Source organism: Apaloderma vittatum, unplaced genomic scaffold (genome assembly GCF_000703405.1).
Source record: "Apaloderma vittatum isolate BGI_N311 unplaced genomic scaffold, ASM70340v1 scaffold3659, whole genome shotgun sequence".
NCBI classification, from domain to species: Eukaryota; Metazoa; Chordata; class Aves; order Trogoniformes; family Trogonidae; genus Apaloderma; species Apaloderma vittatum.
The window spans coordinates 139,523-150,382 of NW_009736861.1; the positions used below are offsets into that span (position 1 = coordinate 139,523).

The window sequence follows — 10,860 nt, forward strand, 5'->3', positions numbered from 1 at the left end:
CCCGCTGAAAAAGAAGGAGGGAGGAGGGAAGGGGGAAAAAAAAAAAAAAAAAAAAGACGCCACCCAAACCAAAACCTGCAGCCATTTTAGGCAGAAGGAATCAGGCTCAAATAGGCATTTGCAACCTCCTGATTAAAGGGAAGGTCCTTGCACCGCAATAGACATACATGGCATTTCGATACACTCCCATCCTCGTAAAATCAGTCTGCTTCTGTCTGCCCCAACACATATCGTGGAGGTGTGCTCCACTTCTTGGAGATCAAAGGCAAAGATCAAGGAATGGGGGAAACAAAATCGTTAAAAAAAAAACCAAATCAACCAACAAATCAGCATTAGACAGGAGATAAAGCCCGACCTGTGATTCAGCAGATTCAAATGCTCAAAGGTACAACAGTCTGTGCGCTACTGAAAGCCAGCAGCAGTCCATTACATGTATTGATTTGCAGCACTTTGTCAGCACTAATGATGTTACCTCATTAAAAGAGATAAATGCGCTACTGTTCTACCAAAAGCATCTGCTCCTTCCTCGTCCTCGCCTGTTCTCCAGCAGGGCTCTCAGCAGCAGCAGCACAGCAAAATCAAATCAAAATCCAACGCTAATCTTGCTGAGGAGCCACTCGCTAAGGTTGCTTTTTGGTTACTCTTTCACTCGTTTATTTATTTAAATGGGATCATAAAATTGTTTAGCTTGACAAAGACCTTTAAGATCATCAAGTTTCCTACTATGTATCTCTTCTCTTTACACTAAGCAGGTACATCAAATGAAAACAAGGCCCTGTGAACCACCACAGCTCTCCTGCCAGCAAAAGATTTCTCAGAAAATTAACTAATGTCTACCTGGGATAATCCATTCACTGTTAGGTGAAACGACAGGGGCTTCAACTTCGATCACAACAGGTGAACTGATGGGTAAGTGATCGTGATAATGACCTGTCCATTAACACCCAGCAACGTGCTGTCACACACCACGTGCCGATTTTGTGTAGATAGATCCCTCGTTACGTGCAAAGGTAGCAGTTTACCGTAATGAATGTTTTATGCACTATTCCTCTGTGTATAGGGTCTCCAAAGTACATATTATTAAAGTCTATTAAACTCTCTATTTAGCAGAATTACCAGTGTGCCTTTGGGAAAATTATTACAATAAAGCCGTACCGGTATTTAAATTCCAGTTGTTTAACAATCTTTTCCTAATCACCAATCCAGGTATCTACATTAAAGTGCAGTCAGACTTCTTCCAGCGCAGCATAAACCTGTCTATGAGCTGCTCATGGAAATAATTTAAAAAATGAGTATTTCCACTTGGCATGTTTTTCATAATTAGCCTTGGACAGCTACTGCTTTTAAACGATATGAACTCCTTCCTGATCCTCTTTACCAAACACAGCACTCCGCAGTTAAACCTGGTTACAGAAACAATTAACTACTTGCAGCCACGCAATTTACCTTAACATAGCCCTATCTGCCAGATACCAGACTACTTAAGAAAAACAAGGACCCATTCTTTGCAAGAGACTTTTCTACAAAAAGGACCTGTCCTTGCACACAGTCCATGGATGCAACGACGGACCGACAGACCAGCCCAAAAGCTGTGTTAAATCCAAGTCCCTCCTCTGGTTCAGCCACTAAACTCTCAAGTTGTACGTGAAGCAACAACAGAGCAGCTACTACCTGCTGATTGTGCCCCCTCAGACCATCTCCCCTTTTAACACTGCACACTACAGCTACAGCCAGATACTCTCTAACTGTGCTGGCTTTTCATAGCAATGAGTCTTAAACTTGGTTCCAAATTTGTAAATGTGTGTCCCTGCCTCCCATGATAAGAACAGTTATTTTTCCAACGGGAAGTGTCTCATGTTTCTCAGAGAAGAGGAAGCAAACATCATACTAGAAGTCACAGAATTCAGCTTCCTGGGGTGGGGTGGAAGAGATCCGGATCCCAACCTTTCAGATATCTTCAATGGCCTTTGACAAATCACTGCGCTCCTGCCTCTATTTCTCATCCATAGTATGAGGGTTATATCTCAGCCTCTTTGAGATGCTCAGAAGTGCTCAGGTTCTATTTACGGAGCAGTCAGGCTCTCCTGCAAAGACAGTCAAGCAAGTGCCTAAAGAGATGTACCTAAACAGTGTCCTTGCCACTACATCACATCAACTCTTTTACAACTTCAACACCAGTTCAATCCTCAGTCACCTTCAACAGCAAAAATAACATTAATGTCCTGAAAAAACGCTGACAATAATTCTTATGAAACAAGTGGGCACAGAAACAGAATGTAGGTAATAGACCACAGAATCATAGAACAGTTTTGGCTGGAAGAGATGTTCAAGATCATCAAGTCAAGCCTTTTCTTAGCCTTATCAACACCACTAAACCATGTCCTTCAAGGCAACATCTACCCGTCTCTTAAACATCTCCAGGGACGGTGACTCAACCATCTCCCTGAGCAGCCTGTTCCAATGCCTGACAACCCTTTCAGTAAAGAAATTCTTCCTAATATCCAACCTGAACCTTGCCATGCACAATTTAAGACCATCTGCCCCTGTCCTATCACTCGCCACTGGGGAGAACAGACCAACCCCTGTCTCGCTACAACCTCCTTTCAGGTAGTTGTAGAGAGCGGTAAGGTTCCCCCTCTGTCTCTTCTCCAGACTAAACAGCCCCAGATCCCTCAGCTGTTCCTCGTACAACACATGCTCCAAATCCTTTACCAGCTTGGCAGCCTGTCTCTGTAACCTCTCCAGCACCACAATGTCCCTCTTGTAGTGAGGGGCCTAAAACTTGAAGTAGTTGCTCAACAAGGCTTTACATCAACCAAATATACAGAATTTAGGCCATCAAAAAGCTGCAGAATTCAAAGTTTATGTCCAAGTACGTATAAAAGAGGACTAAAGTCATCATTGGAAGGTGGTAGGTTCCTCTGATAAGCATGAATCAAAAACTGTTCACTCCTTTTAGCTCTAAGGCAAATCAAATGCCCTCTGGCAGGCCTACACAATGAAGCTGTTTCCATCAAGACCAAAAGTCCTTCAGAGGACAATTCTTGGGAAAAAAGCACAGCAAATGGGTAAGCCAATTTTAGCCATAAACAAACTTCCTGTAAATTGATAGACAAAAGTGCTTCCCTTCTCCAGTTACAAACCTGGAGCCAAATCACCCTCTTTGTTTTACAAACACAACCTCATTGACTTTGAAGTTACACATGCACCAGAGCACATTATGTCCTTACAAGCAATGGGATGCCAAATCTCCCATAAATAAGAACGGAAACAATATGTTCATCTTAACTGAAGTGGGATGAGGACCATCCCTTTCACCTTTAAAAAGGAAACATATGTCTACGAAACATTAGGGAAAACACCATTAATTTTACTCCTTCAGTTTGCCTCTCCATTAGGAAAGATTCTTGTATGCTTAGAAAGGACATGTTTTTCAGGCTTTTAGGGTTACTTTATCTGACAGTAGATCAGAAGTCCAAGACTATCAGATGTAGGCTAAGAAAAATCTCCAGCATCTACTTCACTACCCACTAAAGAAGTACCTCTTCCACCCTGTCTGACAGGGCTAGTAGATCAAGAGTGCAGCTCTACTGCAGCCTGAAGCCATCAGTTCCTTTTTCCTATCACTTACTTCTTTGCCTCAACGCTATTTCACAATGAGATGGTTCTGCTGCACTGCACAAAATCCAATCCAGTTGTTGGCTGGATTCACCCCATCAAGTAGCTCGTGGTATGTCTTCAGAAACACCAACGGCTGAGGAAATGGAATTAGTTCTAGCCAAGGACACCATGGGGAGAGAAAGAGGACAAACAGCCATAACTGGGACTGGTTTAGGCTGCCAGGAAACCTTTAGGGCCTGAAGCCTACTAGAAGACAGCGTAGATACATAAGACACAGTGCTCAGTGTGGCATTTAACATGAGCATTGCAATACACACATCTAACGTTCCCATCTTCTTATGGCCTCATGTTTATCACACCAGGTGACAGACCTCACAGACGCATCTGGGAATATGATGCCACCTTTGTCCCAGGGTCTTGGGTGTAGGCATGGTGTGGCCTTCATTTGTTACTGTGGCACGTGGACAAGTAGCTACCTCAGCCAAGCTGTCGCTTTGTCTCTTCTGCCACCTACTGCACTGAAAATTGAAATATGTGTCACCAACTTGCGTGTGTTTCCCCTTCTGTTTGGAAATACCAACCTTCAGTTCTTCTAGAAGTATCACTGCATGCACCTGGGAACCATCTGCTGTTACAACTCCCCCAGCAATGCCGAGGACCTTTGAGCCCTACTTAACTCACTGATGCTTCATGGTTAAAATTTGCATTAAATACTACAAATTCATCAGAGTTTAGGGCATGAACTCCTTTCCTCCTTTGCCCCACAGAGAATTAATCACAGAATACATACTTTAAATGGTGAACAAGCCATGACATCCCATAAACCTCTGTTCTTTTTTTTTCTGTTATTTCCGACGACAACACTCACCAAGGGGCAAAACCCAGCAGAAAAGTACCTTCCCACTGGGCATGTGACTGTCAGCCCGGGGACAGCGGTGAAACTCTTGCCACACTTGAGCTACGTAACCAAATGAGCGTCACCCAAGAACAGACCCACCAGATGCAAGAGTCTGCTTCAGATCGTGGTTTTCCCTTGTCCTTTTAACCTCTCACTCTCAAGAAGCACAGCTGAGCGAGGTTGTGCCATGTGTACCATCATAGAATCATAGAATGGCCTAGGATGGAAGGGACCTTAGAGATCACTTAATCCAACCTCCCTGTCATGGGCAGGGACGCCTCTCAACTAGATCAGGCAACACATGGGGACCGAATGGGGATCGAACCCGTGACCTTGGTGTTATCAGCACCACGCTCTAACCGACTGAGCTAATCAGCCCCTCGGCAGTGTGGCCCTACCCACATGAGACATCCTCCCCAGGATCAGCACGTGGTCCCCTCACCTCCAGCATCTCCGGTTGCAGAAGGGGCTTCACTGATGCCTGTGCCCAAGCGGCACGTCCAAGTAGAAGACAATTGTTTTGTCATGACCCCTCAACGCAAGAAGGACGTGCACTTGTTGGAGCAGGTCCAGTGAAGGGCCTCAAACATGATCAAAGGGTTGGAGCACCTCTCCTGTGAGGACAGGCTGAGAGAGTTTGAGTTGTTCAGTCTGGAGAAGAGAAGGCTCCAGGGAGACCTTATAGTGGCCTTCCAGTACCTGAAGGGGGCTACAGGAAAGCTGGGGAAGGACTGCTTACAAGTGCGTGTAGCGATAGGACAAGGGGCAATGGTTTTAAACTAGAGCAGGGTAGATTTAGATTAGACGTTAGAAAAAAGTTCTTTACAATGAGGATGGTGAAACACTGGAACAACTTGCCCGGAGAGGTGGTGGTGGCTCCATCCCTGGAGACATTCAAGGTCAGGCTTGATGGGGCTCTGAGCAACGTGATCTAGTTAAAGGTGTCCCTGCTCACTGCAGGGAAGCTGCACTAGATGACCTTTAAAGGTCCCTTCCAGCCCAACACATTCTATGATTCTATGATCCATCCAGATGCTGTTAATCACAGCCAAGGGCAGCAGCAAGTCGGAGCTGGCACAGTCCAAGCCCACTTCAGGGGCTTCAAACCCATTCACGGTACTATGTGGAAGCTAATAAGCAATCAACCCAAAAACAAGTAGAGAGATGTCCTATGTTAATTATTTATGCCATCCTCCCAGAAGGCATGATAACTTTTTTTTTAGTATTTTGCTATTGATTTTGAGAAAGTATTCAAACAGAAAACAACAAGCTGAAGTTGCTAAAAGAAATCTCATTATTTTCTAGTAAAAAGCTACCTTGCGGGTGCAGGTTTATTTTCCCATATATGGCATTCCCTTTTACCTAAGCAACAGCTTGTGCCTCTATGACAGCAGATAATCTTTGAAAAAAGGAGTATTCTGATGAAGGAGAAAGACATTCAATATTTGCATGATCAAGTAAGCTATCAAATATGTTTATTTATGCTGTGACCATAGTAATCAAGAGGTATTACACATGGAACTGAGCGTCAGATAAAAGCATTTTACATCTGACTTTTTCACTTGTTGCAGTGAGGAAATCATTGACTCGCAGGACGCGTTAGGGTTTTTACAGGCTGCAGTTAGAGAAGTGGATACAGAAGATAAATTGCTCTACTCCTGGAAAAGCAAGTCTTACTTCTGCAAGTAATAGTGTGCCTTTCATCTTAGCACTTAGAATTTGATCAACTGAGGAAAAAACATTAATATAATTCCACTCACTCACATAAAAACATCTCTGAAAAACGAGAAAATCTCTTTTCCTTAAACAAATCTGGCAAAGCTATAACTAAAAATATTTGTGTAACACACACAGTTTGGTATGGACACAGGAAAACCACGGGCATGAGTAACCGGAGTGTCTAATCCCAGCTATTTAGCCACCAAAATGCCTCAAGAGCTGTGATACATCCACTTAAAGCCAAATACGGCCCACAAATATCTATTAAACATGAATGAATTCATCAAGGAGCAACAGTACGTTCCCATTGAGAGCACAAAGGCTGCAAAGAGGTAAAAAATCATCTTTTTACAGCGTGTGACCAGAAGCAGCTTTTATTGACACCAATTTAATTTATAACAGAATCAAGGCAAAAAACTGAAGGATCACATTAGCCGTTAGAAACGCTACAGGAACAACCAGTGAAAAGCTAATGGAGTGAACAGAGCCTTAAAACCACTTGGTATTTTTTAAAACGAACTTGAAAAAATCCGCTGCTGCAAGGGCAGTACCAGGGGGTGCTCGCACATCCTCACCAGAAACTCTCAGACAACTCTCAAGGATCCCTAAGGATGCTCCAAGGGAATTAGGGAAGCCAATTTTATCCACGCTGTGCTGTCTGGATTGATGTCTCAACTAAACTAACAGGCAAAGTTTAATCTCCAAAATGACTTCTACCTCTGCTGCGCTCGACTAAACAGAAGGGAAAGCAGGTTAAGTTTGTTTGGTGTACAGCCAGTGGAGACGTTCTAGCAGAAAGGGAAGTCAGTCGATGAGCAGGTGATAAGCTGCTCCCAGAGTTTCCCTTGCTTTGGGAGGGGCAGAGAGGCTGGGAGATTTTCAAGGCAGATTCTCCAAACAAGCTGTTAAGAGAAGTCACTATCCAGAAGGCTTGACAGGAGGAAAAAGGAAGCAGGAACATCACAGTTAATGGGATTTGGCTGCTACCAGAAAACAACTAGGTTTCCGAACGCATTACAAACAGTTCTATGCTTCACCACTGCACCAGTTCGCTGCTTGATGAGAAAAATTTACATAGATTTAATGCCCTAAAAAGCTCCACAGAAATTTAGATTAATCTGTTTAGAACAGATCTCGCCTCTCTCTTGGGATGCCCTGTAGATGTGTAGATGAAGAAGAGGAAATTGTCACCACTTCACCATAACTTCTATGATTTTCTATAAGGGGGAAGCTGTCAGGCTAGAGATTTATATATTTTGAGGTTATTTCTAAGTCCATAAACGAATGTTTGTGATACAGGGAGCTTACCACCCTGCTCATCTTAGATATCACCACAGAGAATTATAAAGTTTACCCAAATTTTCTGTGGGAGGCAACTGCTATCCGATCCTGTCAAGCAGGATAATATGAGCTGAAACACAGAGGGTTACCTTGCTCGCAGAGCGTCTCTCCTTGGCACAACTTCGGATCCAGGAAGGTTATACAATTAGCACACAGAGTAAGGTCTTTGGAAGGAAACATAGTGCTGTCATGCCTGGAGGAACGCAAGCAAAACCCCAGCTACAGGTTGCATCGTTGCTGTGGAAAGAGCAACCTCAGCAGGAGGTTGAGCAACCTCAGCAGGCTCTGCAGCTTTGGTGAGGGAGGCACTGAGGACCTCCCTCACCTCCAACCAAGGCAGAGAGAAAGTTGGCTGCTTAAGGCAGCAATGAAAAAAAAAATTAACATAAACGAAGGCCTCTACCTGTGCAAACTGAAGGCAAGCCTTCCCAGGGAAGGCAGCACCAGAGTCCATGGGAGGAGGGAAGATGCCAGCGGCAGAGAAATTTCTGGTCTAACTGTGAGACAGAGGAAGAGGCAATAGGAGCAGAAGAATTGAAACGACAGGAGAAGTGAGATAAAAGAATTACGGGGCTGATAGCATCTTATAGACAACACACTTTTAGAAGAAGGGGAGGAAGTTGAGCGGCTGTGAACGAAGGGGAAGGAAGAGTAAGGCTGATTTTCCTGATAGTCAGGTCATGAACAGTTCCCAAAACCGGTCTCATCGGGCTGTTTGTTAGATGTGAAGATGTAAAAAGCAACACGTGTGGCATCTTCGGAGTGGGAAATGGACATACTGGGGAGTGGGGTGCTCTGCAGAGCAATTAAAAAAACTGTAAGTCTTCTAAGTGCTGTAAATAGAGAAGCTATTGAGCTCTCAACTGTTAACGAATGTGAACAGGTAACAGAGGAGTTAGGCAGAATTGTCCACCAAGACAAAAATCTTACAAACTTTGACTCCTCACAAACATCTCTTCTTTTGGAAATCCCACAGCCACTGCTAGGAGATTAGCTTTATAAAGTGAGCATTTTGCTGCAATTGTAGCCCTAGGTAACCACGGGAAGTGTTGCTCACAGCAACAGAAAATGTAGGATAATTAGGTATTTTGGGGACGAGGGGAAAGAAAGTCACAGTAACTAGGCAAACAGAATAAATAACAACTATGTCCTTCTCTGGGACCTTTCTGAGGATGTCACAGCAATCTACAGCCATTCCTCTTTAAAAGCTGCTGTATTATGGCCACAATTCATCACATGGTCTAGGTCCTGAGCCTGGGCATACTTTTCATCCTTATATGCTTATCCCCCTGCTGATCCTCACCCCAGACATCAACTGTGAGCTGAGGGGCAGAGACCCCGTTGTGGGTTTATACAGTGCAGGACCCCAGCTGGGACTTGAGGAGCTGCCAAATACTCCTTTAACAGAATTAATGAGGCGGCCTGATCAAGAGACACCGTAGACAAAAGGTTTCCACCAAGTGAGAAAACTCTCAAGCACGAGAAGTGAAGGCTGTCCCCACGTCGAACGTGCTCAGCGGCACAGCCCAGCAGAGTGAGCGGACTGGGAAAGCCGGATGGTCTTTCAGGCAAATGTGTAAAAAAGAAGCGGGAGGAGAAAAAAGGGAAGACAAGGTCAAGCAGAGAGAGAAAGGCTCCAGAGCAACCCTCCCCAGAGAAAAGCACCTCAGTTGACACCACTGCAGAGTCTACAGAAGATGCTGCTCAATGAGGAAAGGATTAAGTTAAAATACAAACCCACGTTTACACGCTCTCCTGAGTTCCTTAACTGCTGCTGAGAATTTAATCATATGCTTTGCATTGGACTTGTTCGATTGCACATGTTTTCCACCAATTTCCCATTTCAGTTTCTGCTCCTACATTGATTTTTAACCATCATCGGGACAAAAGAGCAATGTTCGGATATTGCCTTGCTAAGAAATCTGGAGTAAACTGGAAGTTATATTAACAATACTTAAATACAGCCCATGTCTATTTAAAGGTTCGAACGCATCTCGTTAGAACACTGCATAAATTAACCCAACCTAATTCTCCAGGATGCATCAAGATCTAAAAAACCCCAAGTTTGATGTTCTCTCTTACCACCCACTTAAAAAACCCCAAACCAACATGCTGGGGTTAGCTTAGGTTGCAAACAGTAACAAAATCGAATAAAAGCAACCGAAAAAATGCAAATAGTAACAAAATCGAATAAATGCAACTGAATAAATGCAATTTACTCCCTGATGTAATGAAGATCATGCCATAACCAGTTCAAAACCAAAACAAGAAGAGGTTCTCCCCCGACTTCTCCACGCAAACACCCCCCCCCAATTTTTTCTGTTAACGACACCCCAGCACAGCCTGCCCGCTCGGGATCCCACATCGCTCCCTCCATCCGTCCCCACCACCCGAAAACATCCCTGGACTGCATGAAACAAACGCCCCTTCACACCGCACCCGGGCTCCCCGTCCCCACCACCCCGCTGGCGGCCAGACAAAGCAAACTCCGGTTGCATCACGGAGAAAACTCATTTTCCAGCAACCTCCCAGCCCCAGAGTTTACCGCTACTGTAATCCGGTGCCGCCTTTGTTGCACACCCGTGCGCGCGGGCTCTCTTTTTCGCTGGTTTGTGGTTGTTGTTGTTTTTTATTATTATTACTATTATTTATTTGAAGGAGAATTTTTGTTCTAAATGAGTAATCTGTTTTCGAGTGATTTCTCCTCCGTGCTGGCTCCACCCTGAACTGTAAACGAGACATTACCTTATACAAGAATGAATCTGCTGCATTCCTCTGTCTAGCTGCCTCGCAGCACATTTCCTACGCTCGCAGCAGCCCTGGCAGCGCACGATCTCCCACCCCTTCCCCCCCACCTCTTTTTCTTTTTTTTTTCTTTTTTTTTTTTTTTTTCTTTTTTCTTCCTCGCTTTGAAAAAAAATAAATGATCTCACATGACTCAACAAATCCATCTGCCTCGAGCAGGCCAAGTTTGGAGCCTTCCCAGGAGGGAGGAGAAGAATTGCTTTGTGGAAAGGACCTGGAGCTTTGCCCTTTCTCTGGCTCAAATTCCCCGCCTGTCAGGCCTGACGGATTTGGCTAAAAATAAAAGGAAGCGGGCCGTGAAAAGGAGATGAATGAGCTCAGCAGTTCCTTAGATAACATGGGCCTGGTGTCGCCCAAAGATCCCAGAGCAGGAACTTCAGATGCCGGGCATGTAAGTGCGGTGCTGCAGCCTAGGTGAACTTGGCTGCTCGAGGACCAACAAAAAAAAAGCACAAAAAATGGCAAACCCAACCATA

General features: G+C 44.4%; 1 protein-coding gene and 1 non-coding gene across 2 annotated transcripts in view; both read right to left on the reverse strand.

Annotated features, from left to right (window-relative positions):
- BACH2 (BTB and CNC homology 1, basic leucine zipper transcription factor 2) overlaps positions 1 to 10,860 on the reverse strand; it is a 150,752-nt gene that overhangs the window by 136,993 nt on the left and 2,899 nt on the right.
- On the reverse strand, positions 4,824 to 4,898 carry TRNAI-GAU. The gene has a single exon. It is a non-coding gene; the product is annotated as a tRNA-Ile (tRNA).